At 44.2% G+C, this 22,386-nt stretch overlaps 2 long non-coding RNA genes across 10 annotated transcripts in view; one reads left to right on the forward strand and one right to left on the reverse strand.

Moving 5' to 3' along the window:
- The window catches only part of LOC103349689 (uncharacterized), a 109,151-nt gene that overhangs the window by 53,835 nt on the left and 32,930 nt on the right, over nt 1-22,386 (forward strand). The gene's annotated exons all lie outside the window — the stretch shown is intronic.
- Nucleotides 1-22,386, reverse strand: part of LOC103349685 (uncharacterized) — an 85,022-nt gene that overhangs the window by 36,475 nt on the left and 26,161 nt on the right. For 2 of the 5 annotated variants that reach the window (XR_517841.5, XR_016233900.1), the window contains exons 1-2: nt 13,154-13,287; nt 2,807-2,942 (exon numbers count right to left, since the gene is read on the reverse strand). This is a non-coding gene — a long non-coding RNA (uncharacterized LOC103349685). Of the gene's footprint in view, nt 1-2,806; nt 2,943-13,153; nt 13,298-22,386 lie in introns of those variants that run through there. The other 3 variants (XR_016233904.1, XR_016233902.1, XR_001793859.4) reach the window with 2 other exon arrangements.

The following is a 22,386-nucleotide window of genomic DNA, read 5'->3' on the forward strand; positions in this document are numbered from 1 at the left end:
AATGCTGAGAAAAAGATGGGAGCATTTTACTTATAGGCATTAGGAAATCATATCAAGCATAATTTTGTAACATAGTCATGAGTCAAGCAAGTTACGCCTCAATTTCTATAAAATGGGAATAGTATTAACAACTGGGCCTGTAGAATTTAGGGAGAATATTCTCTCTCTCTCATGTATACACACACACACACAACTTTCCACTGCCACCGACTGTCAAATATCTTGCCTTTGCTTTAGTTGATTCATATTCCATATGCACGAATATGATTCCACAATAACTCTACATGGAAGGGCAGAAAGGAGTGGAGAGAGAGAGCTGCAAGCAAGTTTTTTGTGTGTGCATGTAAAGGAGAAACATTTACCACTAGCTAGTTCAAGATTCAAACTAATTGTTCTGGAGACCCTGGGTAAAGGCACAGGAAAATCAAAGCAGTGAAATCCCATTCCATCCCAAGCCAAGTGTTTACTGCCCTAGCAAAACAAAGCTGCTGAAAGAGCATCAGCAGAACAAAAGCAGACTTGGAAAGTAACTTTGTGAGATATTGGAGGGAATTGTAAAGAACCTGTCCTTTCTAATCCCAGAGTTGCTGAAACAACAGAAAAGCTGGTGGAAATTAACCATTTGTGTCACAGGCAGAATACCATATGCTGTTGCCTTCCCTGGAGAAAGAGAGGGCACTTGCTTCCCACTCCCCAGAGGGGCTGCTGCTCTCAGCCTATGCTCACTTGGGCTCTCTAATGAAATGCAATTTAACAAGCCAGGGCCCAGCGTGCTTTACCTTTGGACCATGGATGCCAGTGTTTCTCTGGAGAAAGAGCCAGTTGTGCTTGTCTTGGTGACTGTGATGCAACCACTGAAGGGAAAAAAGGCTTATACCCACTATGATTTTGCAATGGCTCCAACAAAGGGCTTAAAGGATTTCAGATGCATTTGGAAATTAAACTCTGCTGGCCCTCCTGAGCCAGCAGCTCTTCTGAATACCAGGGGGACTGACAATGACAAAACCCAGACCCAACTGCTGATGCAGGCTTGGTGGTATTTGGGTTGTCTAGTCATGACAAGGCATAAACAAATCTCTTTGCCACTGTTTGCATGTGGAAAAATGGCATCTCATCCAGCTACTTTCTACCCAGCTCCATTGGCAGCTTGCCCCAGTAGCCCCCACTCTCTCTTTGGGAAACTGACCTTGAACGCAGAACATAGAATTCTTAAAGGCTATGAATGCTTTCATACCCTCTCTGGTTACAGAGATATTTCTGGGCAAAAGTGGGCCGACAGTAAGGGATTCACAACATTTGGACAAGGAAGTCACCTCCTGAAGATCTCAGAGGTGGTATCTAGTGTAGAAAGAAATGAAAAATGAGAGCTTGCTGCAAAAATAGGAATGAAGCAAAAACATGATTCTTAACATAGCAATTTTTTCTGGTATGAACTCTGTAGATTACAAAAAGGGAATCACATCTCTGTAACCTGGACAAGAGAAAATAAATGGGTGGAGGGCTGAAATGAAGCAGAGTTGAAATTTTCTACCATTTGTAGACTTTCTACCATTTGGAGACTTATGTGTGGAGAATGCTGGCCTCTGTGTTCATTTGTCTTACTCCAACTTCTAGTGTATGAGTTATAAAGAAATGTGTTGTTTGCAGGATCAAAATGCTTTAGATTTTACAATAATGTATCTAATTACACAGAGGAGGTACATTTAGTTCCTGACTTACTCTGATTCTACTTAGGAGTTTTGACTTTGCAATGGTGTGAAATTGATGCATATTTGATAGAAATGCATTCACATTTTTAATTTTTATATTTTCCTGGATTGGTGATATGGAATACCAAACTCTGCTGACAATGGGCAGTGGCTGCAGCCACAACTCCAACAGTCATATGCTCACATGGTTACCATGTAGAAGAATAACACTGGTAGCCATATAGAGATGAGAAGAGAGGTATATGGATGTGTGCATGTGTGTGCATATGTGTGTGTGTTGGAGAGGGACATAGTCACAACAGCCCCAGCCCCTGGCAGTTCCATCACTCATAATGGAAGCTCCATTCCTCTTTTCCTTGACCCCAGTATCATGTGAGTTATCAGCTTCTGTGACTATCTGCCTTAGCCTGGGTTCCACAAAAACAAAGCCCAAGACAAGTCCTGTGAATAGTGGTTGATTTGAGAGTGGCCTCAGGGAGCAGGAGGGATTGTGGGATGAACAGGGAAGGTGCAAGAGCTGAATTAAGGTTATGTTATGAGTGGGCCACTGCCACAAATCCTTGATCCTGAAGGCTCTTTTGGAGCCTCATGAAATGCATCAGACCATGCAGGGGATTCCTATGCACTATCATTCAAGTGTGGCACTATGGGCACTAGCACCTTGATACTTGTGCATTGCACACATGAGACTACAGAGTAGGTTCTTCTGGGGGAGTTCCATACAGCAACATCAGAGAAGACTGCTCAAGAAGCAGGAGTACTTGACTTCTTGCTCAGGAATATACTCTCAGTCTACATCTGTCCAGAGCCACTTGAAGTCTGTGCAGAAATGGGGACCACTGCAGTGATGGGAGTGAAGAATGGGGCAGAGAGGATTTGAAGTAGTGCCCAATGGGTAACTTTCAGCCATGGTCACTACATCTGTTACTTGAGTAATTACAGAAGCCGCCAACTGAGCTCCCTGTCTCTGAGTCTCCCTTCAAATGCACTATTCAAATACTGCCAGGAGCATCTTGCTGAAACTCAGACCTGATTATTTCACTCCTTTCCTTAAAGCCTTCTCCTCCTCAGCCCTTTCTTCTGTGCACATCTCTTACCTTTGTACACTCCTTGACCCCCTCTGATGTTCTGGGATGACTCAAGAGGCAGTTTTCAAAAATCTCTCTGGCCTCATTTCTCATCTCCTCCAAATGAGTGTCTTTCACACCAGCTCCAACTTGGTACCGCAGGATCCTGAGGAATAATTCAAAAGATCAGTGCACCATGAAATATGCAGCCTCAATAAGTAATATTAAACATATGCCATAGGTTCACAAAAGTTAACTCCCACTTGTCCTTGTATATGCAGAGACAATGGAATTTCTTGGTTTTGTTTAGATGTAATCTAGATTCTTTTATGAGCACTCCCCATCTCTGATCTGCTGGTAGCAGACATATATTCTAGCTCACGTTGGAGGTGCTCTTCCTTTTTTGGTCATGTTGGGAGACAGCGGAGGGTCTGGAAGATCTGCTAAAGAAAAGAGAAGGTAGTTGGCCAGCCACTGGCATGTTCTGAAGCTCGGGTGTTATTCTTTCCGTGAACCTACAAGGTGTCCTCTGATCAGCAGACCTGCTCCTGAGCATTCTATGTCAAACAGCTGCAGGACCAAGTTTTAGCAAACTCTGAGGCAGGGGACCGCATTATATCTACCTGAGGATGTTATTAAGCAACCCCAGACAGCAAACTCTAATGACTGGAGAGTTGATTGCTGGCTAACTTGTTCCCATGCACCATATAAAGGTGCCACCCAGTCTAGTCTCTCATGGCAGCGCCCTCATTCTCTGCCGAGATCTCCTTTATCTTCTCCTCTACTTGAAGTTTTAAATCCTTCACACCTGGCTGCCCGCCCCACCCTCTCCTGAGAAGATCTCTTCGTGTGGAGTGAAGTGGAGAATGGTGAATTGCACATGATGTTACCTAACAGTCAACACACCTCTTCCTTGTGAAATATTTACTTTTTTTCTTCTGGAGATAATATGGCCTATCCTCACCTGTGCAACACATTCCTCAGTTAAAATAGCACCAAGTCTGTTAACTACAAAGTAATAACTCTGTCATTATAGTGCTAAGGGAAGAATGCAAATTCTGCAAGAGTAGTTTCTTTATCCAGAGCCCCTGGACAGCCCCGGACACATAGCAGGATAAGATCTTTCTCTGGCTTCTTTTTGTTACAAGAGACCCTCACTTTGGTGTAAAGTATTTCAGTCTTCACTTTCCTTAATTCCTTGGGTGGTGAGGATTTAGAAGAGATGGGAATGGTGTCTCAATTCTGTTAATGGATTATAATTTTTAAGAGTATCCTTATGAAAAATATTAGAAAAGATATATTCCAATGCTTTTTTAAAAAAAAAAAAAAAAAAAAAGCAGGGGCACAGAAGGAGCTGTTATCCCAGAGGCAGTTTTCCAGTTTTATGTCCTACAGGCAGGTGCCATTCACATGCTGTGCTTTTAGTTGCTTTCAGTAGCCATACCACCTTAAAGGATACACTCACAATTCTATTTCTTATCATCAGGTGGAGAGCACTGTTGACTCTTTGTTATGCAAGGCCAATAATTCCAAATTATATCAGTGTCCCTCCTACTACTCTCTTTGTCTCCTATTTTTCTTTCTTATTTAGTAATTTCTTTAGCTTTTAAAATCTTCATTGCAGGAACTTATCTTGACTTCATTTCTTGGGTTTTTAATTTGGTCATCTGCTGTGTTTCTTTTATTATTGAGCTGTTTTATTGAATGTTCTTTCTTGGAATTTTTAATTTACAAGAACTATTTCTTGTTTTTGGCTGGTTGTGCCTTTTTAATATAACATCCGTTGTGTAACAGACACAAATCCTCAATTTTGGGGGATTCTAATTAAAAAATTCAAGGCGCTTATCCTCTGGATTATCTGTTTCCTCTGTGATCAACTGATTCATATTTTGGTCATTTTCTTCATGTGCAGGTGGTTTTCTTCCAATATCTCTTGATAATTCCCACTTTATATGTGTGCTTGAGGGGTCAGTCGTTGGATATGCCTTTACTGCACCTGTAAGTATCCTTGGTTTAAGGGCCGCCCATGGGCTCTTTGGAAGTAGGTTGTTCTCCAGAAGGCAGCTTGGGGATCACTACACTTGCAAAGCAAGATGGCCTCACTTTGGTGATAGAGAACTTAGGAAGACAGTATTACACCGACTGACACAGTTACCTTTCCTTCGCAAGTTCTCAACTTGACCCCTGCCCGTGCCCAAACCAAAACACCATTGCAAGTCTGTGGGGTTCAAGAACTAGCAAAAGCTCGTCTTCTTTTTTGATAGTCTTACAAGGAGGATTTTCTAAGAAGATTGTATATTATTCTCAGACAACCGTCCTCCATCTTAGTTTCTTTTCTTTCTTTTTAAAAGCAGAGATCTTCCCATTTGCTAGTTCTCTCCCTGGTTGGCCAAAACAGTGGGGCTAATCCAGGTCAGAACCAGGTGCTCCAACTGGGTCTCTCACATGGGTGGCAGGGGCCCGAGTACTTGGGCCATTTTCTGCTGCCTTCCCAAGCTGGATCATAAGTGGAGCAGCTGAGACTCAAATCATCACTTTGCTCACTGCACCACACTGTTGGCCCTCTCTTAGTTTCAGTGGAACACTTCAGTGGAAGACAGATGTGAGCATTAAATCTTGACATCATGAAGAGAGGGAGGAAGGGATCATTATGTTAGAACTGTATCTACAAACCACATTGAATATGTTAAAAACTAATTCAAAATCAAGATACAAAATTTTAAAAACAGGCTTGACATCATGTATTTTTGACCATGTATATGGATATTTCAGTGATCAACATTTGTTCAAGAACTTTGGTAAATATGTAGTAGATATGGCTGCGATGTGCTTTCTCATATAGCCCCTATATGGGATGCCAGCTTTGCAGGTGGTGGCTTAACCTGCTCTGCAACAACACCAACCCTCCAGTGTTTTTTTTTTTTTTTTTTAAGTTGCTCAGGTAAAGGTTCTCATTTATATGTTTATAGGCCTTTCAAGGGCTACCTAAGAATGTAAACTCCATTCCAAAATATCAAAAAGGAGAAATGAGAAAATACAAATAACATTCACTAGGCACATGAGAAATCTCCAATGTCTAAAAGTTCCCTTAGGGCAGGACTTGTGTTCAGTATTGCCTTTATATCATCCATTCATTTATTCATTCACCCATTTACTCTGTTGATAAAACTTACTGAGTGCCTACAGTATGCCAGGGCTTGGGAAAATGCTCAGCATGATAGAAAGGTCCCTGTATTTATGCAGTTTACACTCTCTTAGGCATTTCATCATGTCATTCTATGACTCATATGGAAGTCAACCCAAAGGCATGTCAATGGACAATTTGACAGTGATATTGGTTGTGTATTTCTATTGTATTCACCCCAGTGGTTGGCTTTGTAAACAGTTTCATAGTAAGGTATATCTTGTTTGTAAGGAATTTAGAACTTGAAATGATTAGAGACTTGTACAAATGGCATAAAGAGTCAGCAAACTAGATGATGGCACCAGGACATTAGTGGTTTAGAGAAAGTCTTCAGGGTCAGTTTCTTTGGAGGTGCTCTCGATGAGGCTATTGGAGGTCTGTGGATGATCCTCTGACACAATTTTCCTGTTCTCCCTTTACCCCTGGTGCCCAGCTAGAAGAAGGACTTTAAATCTGTTTGCTGTAGTTGAAAACCTATGCAAGTGTATGTGGATTCAGATCCACAGCCAAGTTTCACAGGAAGAGATCACTTGAGACCTGAAGCATAAGGAAGAAAGAGCTTGCAATGGGGCGGAACAGGATTCCAAGCAGACCTGCAGGTGGCCAGGGGCATAGATTTCAAGGACTTGATTCTGCCAGTGTGGCAGGCATACAGAGAAGGCAGTGGATGTGTGTGAGGAGGGCAATGGGGGTGAAGAGGGTTGGGAGGGGTGCCATGAGATTAGGCTGGAAAACTAGAAGCTGCATGATAGATTTTAGAATTTTGTTACCCCTGATGATGTTATGTAAGAGAAGAGCTGCCTGAAGGTGCTCTGCCTGCATAATGTCCACTCATGGTGTGACTCTGTGATGTACTATAAACACATTTTACTTTGAGGTTTGCTAATACTGTATGCACATGTACACGTACCCACCAAAGACACACACAGTTCTATAAAAGAGTATTTCATATAACGGCTTGTGTGTTGATTATAGACAATTTAGAATGGGTGGTTACTTTTATTTCAGCCAATCAGTGTTGACAAGTGGGTAAATCAACCAGGTCTCACAACAAAATGAACCTGTTGAAGGAGATGGCAGATGGTTAAGAATGAAGACAAAGCTCAGGAAAAGATTGTTATGGAAAATAAGAACTAGCACTCCATATAAAAAGCACCCTTGTTGTGTGACTCAGCTCCAGTGTATAGTGAGTTCTATTCTTGTAGCCATCACAGGAGGACTCTAGAAAGGATCTCATACTCCTCTACTGCAAAAGGGAGACGAGCTATCCAATTTCTTCTTGCAAAACAACAGGGCTTGCCTGAGAGAGTTTATTAGCAGGCTGGTTACAGCTGCATACTTAAATATGCAGACAGCTTTCAATTACTGGAATGGAGTGCAATGAGGATATAAAAAAGTCTAACAACAGATAATCCAGAAGTCATTGAATCTTGGCTTTCGAATGAATTGTGTTGTTTTCTTGTAGCAGATTTGTGCTCCTAATTACGCCTTGCTTAAGCTAATATTAAAACGAGTTTGCATTCACAAAGAGAGCACATACCAGCTGGGCAAGGAAAGGAGAAGGCCCCAAAGCTTGTTGAATGATGAGGTTGGTAGGAGTAGCTGTAAGAAAGTAGCCTAGCACTAAGTATGCATTAACAATAATTAAGACTTGCCCTCCCAATCCGCCATATGTATGCTGCAGGCACATACATAAGCACACTCATGTGAAAATGTATTATTGCTAAATCAAGGAAGCAAATAAAAACAGGCACAATTTTTATACGGCATACAAAATAATTCTTTGTTTAGGATCATCCTGTATTTTAAAAACCAAATTAACCTTTGTGGTGAAATGAGGTGGGGGAAGGCAAGGACCAAATTCAAAAACTGCCTGACCCCCATGGAATTTAAAATTTAATTATCACTTAACCTATGAAAGCACTGCCAGTATTATAACAGTAAGGGCCTTCAGAACTGTAATTAAATCTCTACTTGTGGGTTATGTGGGTAAATCTTGTAAGAGGGGCAAATCAATTATGTGAACATTTAAGTGAGCTATAAAATCCAGGGCTTCTTCTGGAGACAAGAGTTCCTAAGTGGCACTGGAGAATTCTAGGATTATGAAAACAGTATAGTTTTACAATCTTACGTTAGAAATAACTAAGATTGATTACTATGCATGGGAAGGGAGGACCCAGAGAATTTATACCAGAGTCATAGATTACTGGAGCTCAAAGAAGATGACAAAAGGAATAGCTAAGATTTACTGAGTATTTGCAACAAGCTATAGTGTTTTACTTGAGATAACTCCCTGAGCATGTAGTCCAACACTCCCTCTTGGGGGTGTGGAAACAGGTCTGCAGGGGTTCAAAGACACAGCCAAGCTGCAAGACTGCGAATGGGCAGAGGCAGAAGTAGAACCCAACGCTTCTGACTCTAAATCTACAGAACTTTCCTTCTGCACCAGTTACCCTTTCTGTCAGCTGGAAGATCCTATTATTTGATCACACCTAGAAGCTGCTACTTTTTTTTCTCTTTTTAAATCAAAGAAATGTGCTGCTTACAGTGAAAAATGCAGGGACTTTTGACTCCCATTTGATCACTTCCTACTTGTAAGAGTTCTGGCTTCTGAGGACTGCTGTGTCTCTCCATAGCATGACTTGTCAGCAACTTCATGGACTAAAGTCTGGCCTCCTTGCTTGGTCTGCAAGTGAGGTTGGCCCTGGTGGCTATAGGCTGTGCTAACCATCACTTTGTGCTAGTGCCCACCTCTTGCCCTCTGCTCTAGCATTGTATGGGAGAACCATACCTCCTCCTACAATAGTGTTGGCAAATGCTCACCTGCCCCTCTCTTAAGGGACTCCTCAGGCCTCAGCATCCACCTCACTTCCTTGGGGAAGCCATTTTGGATTCTGAGACAGGGCCACCTCTCTCTGTTACATGTTCTCACTTGCCTTTTGTGGCACTTATCCCTGCCATAATTAATTGGTGTTATGGGTAGTTGTTTAATTGACACCACTCTACAAGAATAGAAGTTCTGCAAGGATGAGCATGAAATCTTTAATGTGCACTTCAGTATTGTAATGAGGTCCATAGGAGGCACTTGATAAATATTATGTATTTAAGTGAATGAACCCTCTGGAGCCTCAGTTTTTCCTTCTGTAAAGTGGAAATAACATTGAGGATTGTGAGTGTTAACTTGCTAATTTATTTAAGTCATCCAGCTTTACGTGAGTAGCACAGAACGCCATAAATATGAATTCCATTTTAGGCAGCCCCTCCCCCTTCCTCTAGGACAGTGTCCCTGTGGCACCATATTTGTGGAAAAAACCTAAAAAAAGATGGAATTCTGTTCTGGATGGTTTTGGTGCAAAGTAACACCCAGGCACTCTGAGTCCTGGAGCAATGGCTGCCCACTGATGGCATAGGTGGCAACTCTCCATGAACCACTGCTTTGATGAAGCAGGGCACCTCACTCCCCAGCTGGCCAGGATAACAGAGCAGTTACTGTGGGCATCATTCTCTTGGGGTCAGAACCTTAAGCTAATCCCCCTGCTGAATTATGGAACAGATAAAACGACAGCAGCTGCTCTTAGCTGGTGCGCTGCCGGAGCTTGAGCCAGTGTGGATTTCAGGTGTCCCTCCTCCACCCCCAACTCCAAACCCACACAGAGCGACAAGGAGGCTCAGATGTGTGGGTTTTGGGGCCCATGTGGGAGCCCGTGGCCATGCTTCCCTGTGGAAGGAAACCGCCAGCTCCCCCCCTTCCCCTGCAGCTGGAATCCAGACTCCCTGCAGACAATGGATTCTGTTTCCTTCTCAGCAGGCTCTCCTGTGGATTTTAACTCTCCTTGGAGCCCTTGACCCTCTGCAACTTTGAAAACTCTGCGGGGAGTGTGGGAGAGGAAACCCATTCAGAGCAGAGCGCAAGCCCTATTTTTTTCCTAGCCTAAGAGGGGAGGTGGAGCATCTGCAGGGATGTGGGCAGCAGAGAAGATAGTAACAAACCCTTTAGGAACAAGCCGTGGATGTGTCCCCTTTCAGTTTATATGAAAGGGAAAGGAAAATTTTAATGCAATTTAAGGTAATAGAGCTGGTGTTTAAGACCATGAGTATGGAATTAGACTTGGAGCCAAGACTTGCTCCTTGCTCTCTGTGTGGCTTGGCTAATTATCTCGTCTTTCTAAAACGGTTTTCTTCTCTGTTAAGGGGTGCAGTTTTAGTCCCTATCTTACAGATCAGGGATCGCCAACTTTTTCTGAAAAGAAACAGAGAGTAAATATTTTAGGCTTTGTGGCACATACAATCTTTATTGCATATTCCTTTTCATTTTTTTTTAACAAACCTTAAAGTGTACAAACTATTCTTTGTTTGAGGGCCGTACAAAACCAGGCTACAGTCAAATCTGGTAGCCCCTGTTTAGGATTAGAAGATTAACTGAGATAACATATAGAAAATTCTTTACATTGGACCTACGGCATAGTATATTTTCAGTCAACAGTAGATAGGATGATTGTGCAGAAGGCTAATAAAAGACAACAAAGAAAACTTCAGACTTATTCATGCCGGAAGGTCTGCCACACACATGAATAGCAGAGCAAACATTTACATAGGAAAATGTGACTCCTACAAATTAGAACCATCCATAAGATTGTCCTTATTTGATTTGAAGCATTTGAAAGTAACGTATGGTCAAGAGGATTGGGGCAAACGGACATCTCTGAGGGCCAGCTGTGTGCCAGGACTTTTGCATGCCCTTCTTATGTGCTATTTCACAACATTCCTGTTGGGTGGGTTTCACTGTCCTTACTCTCGAAGAGGAGCAGAGGCTCGGAGAAGACCACTGTCCCTGGAAGCCAGGTCTGTCTGCTCAGGGCCTCCACGTTGTACCTGCTGCATGCTATAACCTGTGACTTGTGACTCCAACGCCCATTCTCTTTCTAATGCACTTGCATTTGCATCAATTTTGCCTTTGACTCTGGAATAGAAGGCTACCTACTGAATGGAATTTAATGAGTAGTTCAAAGGCCATTCCTAGTTGTGTGTCTCTTGTGTGCCAACCCCTGGGCTACACACTAGAATCAGAAGCCAAAAAGCATATGAAGAGCTCAGTGTCTAGCACGACACATACCACCTCCATAACTAGTGATAACACATTATGAAAGTATTCTGTTAGTATTGCTTGGCAGAAGATTCCCTGAGTCAATCTTTTTTTAGGAAGCCATGTCAACAGTGCCTGGATTTGTATTAAAAAATCCAACTCTGATCCTATCACAATTTGCTCACTCCAGTATAAAATCTTCATCAGTCCCTATTGCCCATGGACTAAAGTTCAAACGTCTTGGATCACATTCTAGCCTTTATACCAAAGTTTGCTAGTGGGTGTGCTATACACGCTTGTAACCAGTCTTGTCCATTTTTTCTTCTGTTCACCCCAGGTATGACCATTAGTCTACATGTAGCTCGATCTGAAGCAGTTGGGTATCACTGTCTTTTACAACCTGTCCCAGTGTCCCTCAGTTATACCAGAGTCCCTCGCGTCTGTCTGCTGTTCCTTTTACCTTCGCTGCATGTTTCAACTTCTGCATCTTACTCGTATGTGCGAATCTTACCCTACTGCTTGGACCACTTCTGCATAGTATGCAAATTCCTTCAAAGAATAGCCCAGAAGTTATCCCTTTCATGAAGAATTCCCTGAGTTCATTGCCTTTGAATTTTAAATGCATTTTGTCTTTTCTTATGGTGCCTGCCACTTGTTCCCTGTCTTCTAGTGAAAGACTGCGGATTGAGGCAGGCACACAGTGGGGTTCCAGTGGCCAGCCTACCTGCTCTCCCTGCTCCATTTGTGGAATCTTAAGAAAATTAAATCAGTAGTTCTCAAGTGTGGCTGCACATTAGATTTGCCTGAAGAGGTTTTCTGTGTTGTTTCTCAATTTGGTTTTGTTCTTTAACGTAATGATGACCAAGCCATAACCCAGATCAGTTGAAGTGGAATCTCTAGAGGGTGGGCGCCAGTTGAAAGGTCCCCAGGTGACTCCCATACACAGCCAAGGTTGAGAGTCACTGCTTTAAACAATCTGAGCCTTGTTTCCAGGGCTGTGGTGAAAATTAAAAGCAATGTTTACAAAAGCTTGGCTCAGTGCCTGGCGCATTGTGAGTGTGCAATAACTGTAAATTATTGTCTCACATTCTCCCTGGCTTTGCACTTCATTGCCAACAATGTCTTGCACACAGTAGGTAGGTACTGGTTGAATCAAACACTGCTACCTGGGTGGGTGGGGTGGGGGCAATGTGGTGAGGGCTAAGGGAAAACCCCAGCAGACAGCTGCAGGGAACTGGCCTCGGTGGGAAACTGAAGGCTGTGCCTGGGGATAGCAGAGGGACAAGTGGTCTATCTGGGTGCAGATAGTGTGGTGGGGGGAGGTAGGGTTGCCCATTGTCTTCACAGGATTTAAAAACAATAATAAAGCCACAAAGTTGGCCTTTTAATTACCACTATGCACTGGAAATTGTTAACAATTCCAATGATAGAATGCTGCTTTCAGGAGCATACTTCTCTTGTACCCCCCGCCCCCACACACACCTTGGTACACCACTGGCCTAGAGCCCAGCAAGAAAGGGCTGAAGAGCTCTTAGAGTCAGCACTATTAATGAGCTAAATGTCTTGAGAAAGAAACAAGGGAACTGTAAATTATATTTATAAATTAAGTCATATAAAGCTGAACTAAGTAATTAAACTGTGCACCCGTAATTAAATTCTTGTATAATATTTGGGCCCTGAGATTTCTTCCTGCTGTAATAAACTAGCTTTGACCTCAAAATGGTTGGCTGTCTATTTGGGGGGCTGACGACTCATGCAGAGGTCCTGGGACAAGGTTGTGCCAAGGTCATTTTCTAAATAAAAGGATGATTGAGTGCTAGCCAGGGATGTGGTCAAAGGGCTGGGCAAGTGGGGAGTGGGGAGAGAGTCCCAGACCCCCGTAAGCGTGCAAATAGCTGCGTAGCACCCAAGGGTGGTGAAGGAAGGCCAAGAAGTGGCGCTGTGAAGCTGAGCAGAAAGAGAGGGCCTCAGACAACTCTCCTACTTTTATTCCTACGCTGCCCTTCTGCTCACAGAAGTCAACACGCATGTTTTGAATGCATCCCGCCTTTGACGTCTCTTGCCTCCCTCTTGCTATTATCTACATGTCCCGCCCATCTCTTTTCCTCACCTGGCCATTTAGTCCCTCCAGATTTCAGTCCTCATTTAGGCAGGTGGCGAGGCTGCCTCCAGCTCCCACAGCTGCACTGCAGCGCAATCCTCTGCTGAGTCTCTCTCCCTGTAAGATCCCGGAGAGAACAAAGCCCCTATTCTTAGCTCCTAAAAGTTGCCTGGCAACTTTTTTGTGCCTAAGACATGTCTACTAAGTGAATAAATAAGTGAGGGGTGGCCCTGTGAAGAAGGCAAAGAGGTATTGTCCTTCTTTTTCGGATAGAAGAGCTAGATGGTGAGATCTGGAGGCCAGAGGCTGTGTCTTACTCAGTTGAATGGTGCTCCGCAGATGGGAACTGCTTCATGAATACTTGGCTAGGTGAATAGGAAACAATCAAAAGGAGATAGCCTTTGAGAAATTTCCCTCATCCCAGCTCTCCACCCCCAAATAAACAGTGAGAATATTTCCAGGACAAGTGGCAGTGTGAGCTAATGCTTACAGAATACTGTTTTTTTGTTGTTGTTGTTGTTGTTGAAGATTTATTTATCTATTTTCAAAGTCAGAGTTACAGAGACAGAGATGGAGAGATCAATCTTCCAGCTCCTGGTTCACTCCCCCAGATAGCTGCAACAACCAGTGCTGGGCAGGCCGATGCCAGGAGCTTCTTTTGGGTCTCCTATGTGGGTGCCAAGGGCCCAGAGCATTGGGCCATCTTCCGCTGCTTTCCCTAGCTGTTAGCAGGGAGCGGGGTTGGAAGTGGAGCAGCTGGAACTTGAACCGGCAGCCAAATGGAATGCTGGTGTCACAGGTGGAGGCTTTAGCTGCTGTGCCACAATGCCGGCCCTACAACACTGTTTTTATTAGCAAAAATATGGGGAGGGCAAGAAATGCACCCCAGATCTAAGGTGGAAGTGAGATTTGTGGGAATGGGGAGAGGTGGAGGGAGGAGGCAGGTGAGAGGGGTGTGGAAGCCTGGGAGGTCCAGGTGTGGGAGTTCAGAAGCCGGTGAAGACTGGGATGAAAAGAGATCTAGAGCAGCCCAAAGGGGCAGTGTGGGCTGACTGATAAGCTTACAAATGATAAGGAGATGCTTCAAGGCTGACAGAAAGATGGGGAGAAAACTGGGAGGTGTTGATGGAAATCCTGGGGTGAGGCCCAGTCGGCGGCATTGCTTACAAGCTGACCAGGTGGCTCACAGACACACTGAGGTCTCCTACAGTCAGTGGTTGAGGAACTGGCACTCCAGACACACAGGGAACCGACAGGAGAAAGGCTTGCCTTTGCCATTTGTTAACAAGACCTTAGGGAAGCTGCTTCACATCTTCAAATCTCACTTTCCTTCCATGTAAAATGGGAATCGAACTGTACCCACTTCTTAATGGGATTGTGAGTTAATATGGATAAGCAATGCCTTGCATACAGGTATATGCTCTATACTTATCAGTTATAATAGCTATCAGTAATGCTCAAGTTGACATTTTTCTGGCTGTTCCTATATTTTTCTGTTTGTTCCCTCTCACCCCAAGGCAGAAGGACACAAAAAAAGGCCTCTGAGGACCCCGTAGGTGGCGATGCAGGAAGTTAGAGGGGAGAGAATTAGTTCCTCGACATTTTTCCCCATGAGGGATTTCCTATGTTCATTCTATTTGTTCTCCAGCAAAGAGCAGAGCAGCCAGCTGTGACACGCCTCCTTTGAGCCTCAGTTTACCATCAGTGACTTTGAAAGGATTGGTTCTCTGATCTCTAATAGCCCTCCAGACTGTAACATCCCATGATGCCACTAAGTCTGAATCAGTCAAGGGCTGAGTGGCAGGCAGCGTGGCAAGAGCGGGGCGCTGGAGAATGAGGTGAGGGCCAGTTCAGCTGATCGGGGACTCCTGGTTTTGTGTGAGGTCAGAGAGCTGCCAGGGTGTGGCCTTCTATCTATCTCAGAGTCCCCAGGATGCCTGTTTATCCTGTATGAGGAGAAGGGCAGAGGGACGACTGTCCCAGAGGGCGTCTGCTCTGGTCACTCAGCGGCCGTGACAGAGACATGGGGGGACCCGGTAAGGGAAGGAGGTACTTCAGGAGGACATCCAGGGGGCCAACTGTCACAGGACTGCCAGGGGGAAATGAGTTAGGTGCTAGACCAGATGTCCTGTGGTGTCAAACCACCTCGCTATCAACCCTTACAGGCCTCATGAAATTGCAAGAGAACCCCTGCACTCTCTTGTTGAGCCTTCATATTCATTTAGGGCATCTGTAATTTGAGAAACTATTCCTTTCAATCCAGAAAGGCTCTGCTATGCCTCTCTCCCCCTCTCCGCGCCCCCACCCCCACCCGCAGATTTTTTTTTTTCTGTAAATACTGCAGCTCAGCTCTGAATCACAGATCAAAGCATTTCTTCTTCATTCATCTTTTGAGGCCAAATTGCAATTTATAATGTCTGCGGTTTTCGCTAATCTGTTTCCATGTCATCTCACTTTAAATCAACAGAAAGCAGCTCACAATAACATACTGAAGCTGCCCCACAGAAGCAGAGGGTGTAATCTGAGCCTGGCATTATTGAGTCTCAGGACCCACAGGTAGAACTATCTGGGGCCTTTATTTTACCAGGCATTAATCTTGGTAAACAACTTGTTTTGATGAAAGCTGAAAGCCAGATAAAACAATGAAAATTCACGGTTATCAGGAAACAAAAACGCGATCTCTTTTTCCTCCCACTCCTTCCTGCACTTCCAGTGACACTGAAGAGGGCTGTTTCCCTCTGAGGACGTGCCCACAGACTGTTCCAGAACCTTTAAGAACTGGACATTTAAGCGAGTCAGAATCTAGGGCCTATGAGGGGTCCTGGAGAGACACAGATTCTTTTGGTTTGTTTTCCTTCTGTGAAGAAAACATTGCTGAAGGCAGTTTCCTGCCTTCTGATTTTGCCCTCACTGTTCCTCTCCTGGGGACAGGACTGATATTGAGTTTATCCTCAGGTTTTTGGGTGCAACATGGTTGCTTAGCAGTTCTAGGGTCTAAAAAAGGTGTGATAGATCAAGATTATGCAGCCAACTAATGGAAAACACTTCCATGGATGGACTGAGGTTAAACACACCATTGAATAAAAACTGTGGGGCTGGTGCTGTGGCGTAGCAGGTAAAGCCACCGCCTATAGCACTGGCATCCCATATGGGCGCCAGTTTGAGTCCTGGCTACTCTACTTCCAAGCCAGCTGTCTGCTGTGGCCTGGGAAAGCAGTGGAAGATGGCCCAAATCCTTGGGCCCCTGCACCCACATGGGAGACCTGGAAAAAGCTCCTGGCTCCTGGCTTCAAATCAGTATAGCTCTGGCAGTTGCAGCCATCTAGGGAGTGAACCAGCAGATGGAAGACCTCTCTCTCTCTCTCTCTCTCTCTCTCGCTGCCTCTCCTCTCCCTCTCTCTAGCTCTGCCTTTCAAATAAATAAATAAATTTTTTTTTTAAAGATAGGGTGAACCATCTTTGTACTGTTATAGACTGCATTTCTCCAGGAGGCTTTCGGGAGCTTAGTTGTCACTTAGACCAAGCATTGAAGGTAGATGATTTAGCATTTTCAAGTCCTGGGATTGCCTCAGGGTTTAATTTCATGCCCAGCTCCCCCCAGGCCACTAGAATCTGCCCTCCTTCCCCAGCACAGATCTCCTTGATTGGTCTCCTCCTGGGAAATACTTTAACCAGAGGAAGGTGGGTGAGGTGGTGAGGGAATGGGGGAATGGGGACAGGGTTGGCAGGGAGCCTGCTTAAATTTCCTGGCTCTGTCTCTCCTGGGAGGGAGATGCTCCGTCACAACACCTTGTGCTATATTCCTTTTGTGAGGTAAATTCAGATTAAAATGTCCTATATAAGGTAAGGGATATTACCTAATTTTATAGATGGAGACACAGAATCTCAGAGAGATTAAAGTAACTGGTTGCCCCTGATATACGGCTAGCAATTGGCAAAGGGGAATCTCCAATGCTCATCTTCTCTAGTCTGCTCATGGAGACCAACAAGGCTAAGGTTAAACTCATCACTGACGAGGCAGAGAGCTGGGTACTTGCAGGTAATGAATGTCATCCAAATCTCACCGTGGTGGATTGAAGGAGATGGTGTTATTCCCATTTCACAGATAGGTAAACTGAACTTTGGAGTGTTGATACCTCCTTCCCAATGTCACACAGCTAACAGGTGCCAGAGCTGGGATTTGAAAATAAGTCTCTGATCCTAAGTCCAGGGCTCTTTCTGTGTCACTTTGCTAGCTATCAGAAAATCAATCTAGAAATAAGGGAAAAAAGTCTTATGGTCATCTTGAATTATCTAGATTAGTGGTAAACAACAAGAAACAGATGAAAAGTCAAGTCTGCTTTTTTACAGAGATTGTGATGAATGGTCTCTTTAATTATGTGCAGTGTAATTGTGTTCCTTCCTACTGAAAACAAAGGCTACTTTATGGATGTGATATGTAAATGTAGTTGGGGGATGATGGTTCTGCAATGAACTGGACGTGGGTTGTCAGGGTCAGACAATAAGTGGACCAGGACAGGGCAGGGTAAGGGCAAGGTGGGGAGGGGTGCAGTGGACCCAGAATATGATATGGTAAAAAAAATAAATAAAAGCTTTGGGGATAGGCGTTTGGTGCAGAGCTGAGTTGCCACTTGGCGCACCCACTTTCTGTATCAAAGTGCCTGATCCTCTGCTTCTATCCTCACTTCCTGCTAATGCACATCCTGAGAGGCAACAGATGATGGCCCAAGTACTTAAGTCCTTCCACTCACTTGGGAGACTGGGATGGGGTTCCAGACTCCTGGCTTCAGCCTGGCCTAGTCCTGGCTACTGTAAGCATTTGAGGAGTGAAGGAGCAAATGAAAAATCTCTGTATCTCTCTCTTTCAAATAAAATTAAAATAAATACATTAATTTTATAAAAGGTTTAGAGAGAAGAAAGGCTTATCAACAAAAGCAAGGGTTGAAGACATATTGCATGTAAAAAGTAGAGCAGTTGATAGTCTCTAGAAGGTAAGCCCCAAAGCAAAGTTTTGAGAATCTAAAAACAAAAAACAAAACAAACAAAAAAACCAAGAATTCCCTGTAGATAATTTTATGTGCACACACCACCATTTTTTTTTTTTCCAACCTGAAATCTGGGATATGCACCCTTGGCCTAGAAGGAAAACAAAGAGGACTCGGAGTCATTTCATAAACTCAGCCTTCAGTAAGACATCAGGATCTGGAGCTTGTTTGCAGGTAGATGGAATGAAATCCAGGAAAGCAAGGACCTGCTATGGGGTCTGTAGTTTGGACCTGGAAGGGAAATTTGCTCTTGGAACTCAGTCAGAAGGAACTTGAATCCCCAAAGCCATGCTAAGCCAAAGCATGTTATACCTAAGAAGTAGTTGTCCAGCCTGGACTGAGTGATCCCATGCCAGGTAGGAACCAATGATTAACCTGAGACAATATTTATAATTTACTTATCAGTAAACAGCCTGTACTCTGAAATCATCCATGGTATAGTCAAGTAGGTTTCTGTTCATGGATTCCTGAGAGCATTCTGTCCATCAAGTTGCAGTAGAATGAGGAACAAGGAGGGGAGGGCACCAAGCCATCACACCAACACAACGCCTCCAAAGAGAGGAGCAGATTGTTCCTGCAGTCAGGAGGGGAGCGAAGGCCAGTGGCACAACAGGTGATTTTTGTCCTCATAGTCCAAAGGTGCCTTGGTGAGAGTGGTCCCATTCAGTGTCATACAGGGGAAATGACTGGGGTATCAGGTTTTAACTTCAACTGTACTTCACAGCAAATTAGAAGTAATGGCTTCATATTGGGTACAAGCGGTTCTTTTAGAATCACTCTGGTTTTTGAAATTTGGGGTGTTTCTTAGAATGGCATCTTTCTCATCTGACATAGCAAAGGCAGAGATTCAGGGAAGTGTGTGTGTCAATGATGGAGTAGGATTAACCTGAAATAGGAGAGGAGCCAGCTGGATCATTCTATGTTCTCTCTCTCTCTCTCTCTCTCTTTTTTTTTTTTTTTTTTTGGACAGGCAGAGTGGACAGTGAGAGAGAGAAAGAGAGAGAGAGAGAGAGAAAGGTCTTCCTTTTACCGTTGATTCACCCTCCAATGGCCGCTGTGGCCAGCGCACCACGCTGATCCGAAGCCAGGAGCCAAGTGCTTCTCATGGTCTCCCATGTGGGTGCAGGGCCCAAGCACCTGGGCCATCCTCCACTGCACTCTGGGCCACAGCAAAGAGCTGGCCTGGAAGAGGGGCAACCGGGACAGAATCCGGTGCCCCGACCGGGACTAGAACCCGGGGTGCCGGCGCTGCAGGCGGAGGATTAGCCTATTGAGCCGTGACGCCGGCCCTATGTTCTCTTTTGAAAATAAAAAAGGGAACCCAATAAATTATTCATCCAACCCCATGCTATGTTCTGGAGCTATAACTGAGTTGATTGAGGCAAAGAAACAATGAATACAGTTATCCAATCAGAACCTTTTCTGCAGAATCTGGGATGAGACTGCACAATGAAGTTTTGTTCAATGACATTTAATACTCACTAAATACTGATCAAACTCTCCACTTTTGTGGAGTACTATGCTTAGTGCATGGGGGGAGAGATGGGTAGTTCCTTCTTTGTATGGGAAGAAACTTGTGAGCTTCTAGCAGAAACCACCCCCCAACTCAAATAAAAGGGAATTAATTAGGATGTGGACTAAAACAAGTTGCAATTAATTCAGACACATGGTGATCAGACACTGCCTTATCTGATTATGATATTTAATTTTTATAAAAAACTAATCAAAATAAGACGGCTAGAAAGACACACACACAGAGAGAGAGAGAGAGAGAGAGAGAGAGATGCAGAGAAGGAGCTTCTGTCCACTGGTTCCCTCTCTCCAATGTCTGAAACAGCAGGGAATAGACCAGCCAGAAACCAGGACCCCAGAACTCAGTCTTGGTCTCCCTTGTGGGTGATGGGTATCCCAGCACTTGAGCCATCACTTGCTGCCTCACAGGGTGTGACTCTGTGGGAAGCTGGAATCAGAAGCTGGATCAGGACCGAGACCCAGGTGCTCTGCAGGCATCGCAAGAGGCATCTTCACCACTGCAACAAGCACCTGCTCCCCGCTTGTGGTTTCATGTGAGTGAATTCTAGATCTTTCTTTTCTGCAAGAAGAGAGATACTGAAATATAGTGAATGGGCCTGTAGTTTTGGAAAGCCAGAGAGGACTGATGGGGTTGTCAAAGCTGAACAAAATTAGAGGAGCAGGCCCTCTGCTCCCATTCTTACATCTTCTGCGGAGTCCTCACGGCATTCAGGAAGGTCCTGAAGCGTGACTGGAATTCACACCTAGACACTGTTGATGTCTGGGTCTGGTTGATTGTGCGTGTGTGGCGGGGTGCTCTGCTGCTCATTGTAGGACGTGCAGAAACATCCTTGGCCTTTCCCTAGCAGATGCCAGTAGGATGCTCAGCCCCAAATGCAACAAGCAAAAATGTCTCCAGACACTGCCAACCACCCTTTGAGAGCAAGATTGCTCAGCTGAGAACAACCAGCATAGCCGGAGATGAGGGGAAAGTGTACTTCATGCAAAAGGATGCCTTTAAACAAAGGTGCAATAGGGTCAGCATGACTCTGCCTGGGCATATTGGGGAATGGTGGCCACAGGGTGAAGGAAGGAGTGAGAAACGGGGCGAGAAGAGAGAAGAAAAGGAGTGTGGGGCTTTGTTGAACAGCTTGCTGAAAAGTTGTTCTTGATTTTGTAAGTAACTGGGAAAGCTTGAAGTTTGGGAAGAGGAGAGTGATAGGAGGAACAGAGGACAAAGATTGGCATGAGAGAGTTGGAGGGGAAGGCAGAAGATCAGAGGCTGCACCTGTCCTGGTGAGAGGCCAAGAGATCTGAACTCAGCGAGGATGGAGAGGCTGGGAGTACGAGATCTTACTCAAGGAGACTCGGAGTTTGGCAACAACCAGAATGCAGTGGCTGAGGACAAGATAGGAATCAGATGGGTGTTTACAAGGAAGGTGGTGATACCCTTGGCTTAGATAAGGAGATCTGAAGTGAAGGAGGAGCAATATGGTATATATACAGGATGGGATATTACTCAGCCACAAAAAAGAATGAAATCCTGACATTAGCAGCAAAATAAATAGAACTAGAGATCATTATGCCAAGTGAAATAAGCCAAACTCATAAAGAAAAATATCACATGCTTTCTCTGATTTGTGGTAGTTAATAGTTAATATATAGAGGAAAAAACTGTGTGGCTGTCAGATCATTTGGTACATAGTTAGAAATATGGCTCCATTGAATCATATCATATGAATGGTAATACACTTTATTTCACATATTAAAAAGAAATGGAGCTGGGTGATAGTGAGGACTTGGGGTGCTAGTAACACTTTGTTCTTAATTTGGGTATTGATTATGGGTGTGATCAAATGACAAAAAAGCTCACTGATCTGTGCACTTATGTGCATTTCTTGTATGTATACTGTATTTTAATGCAATGTTTTTAAAAAGTGGGTCCTTAAACTCTGCTTCTGTGTGTGGCTCCATGAAGGCACAGAGAAGTCACTCAATAAATCCTTTTTATGGAACTTGAATGGCCAGTATGGACCAGTTGGAACAAGTCACCTGTTCAGCAGACAAAGGATGGTATAATAACTGTAATAAAAGTACTGTTTATTTAGCACCTACTTGGTACTGAGCCACACTATCTGCTTCAATATCCAAACAATCCTAGGAGGTAGATACTGCTTTATCTCTACCTTAGAAATGATTGCGCTTATAATATGTTTATTAGGTGTCTATCTACTATGTGTCAGGCACTGTTTTACACAACCACGATATATTAGTGAATAAAGCCAAGGGGAAAAAAAAAACCCTGTCATTGGAACTTAGGTTTCAGTGGGGAAATAAAAATGAAGAAACGAGGACTTAGGAGATGCAGTGACCTACGTGTTCAGAGAGCTAGTGCGTGCTGGGGATGCTGCTGACAACCTGCCTGCTGTGGCAGGCTGTGGTGGGGCCATGAGAATTCTCAAGGAGACACAAGTGGCAAACTTCTCTGCAAAGGCAGACACAAAAGGGGAAAGACTGCCCAGTGCTGGCATGTAAGAATTCTAAAATCCAGAGCCTGGATACAAGGACAGGTGGTCTGGCTTCCTAACTAACAGAACGACCGAATTACCTGGAGTTTCTGGGTGTTTTCCATGGCCAGAGAGACATGCCAGCGATGTTAGCTCCATGCGGCTCTCATTACCCAGC

Source organism: Oryctolagus cuniculus, chromosome 1 (genome assembly GCF_051225735.1).
Source record: "Oryctolagus cuniculus isolate XC-2025 breed Fujian yellow rabbit chromosome 1, ASM5122573v1, whole genome shotgun sequence".
NCBI lineage: Eukaryota > Metazoa > Chordata > Mammalia > Lagomorpha > Leporidae > Oryctolagus > Oryctolagus cuniculus.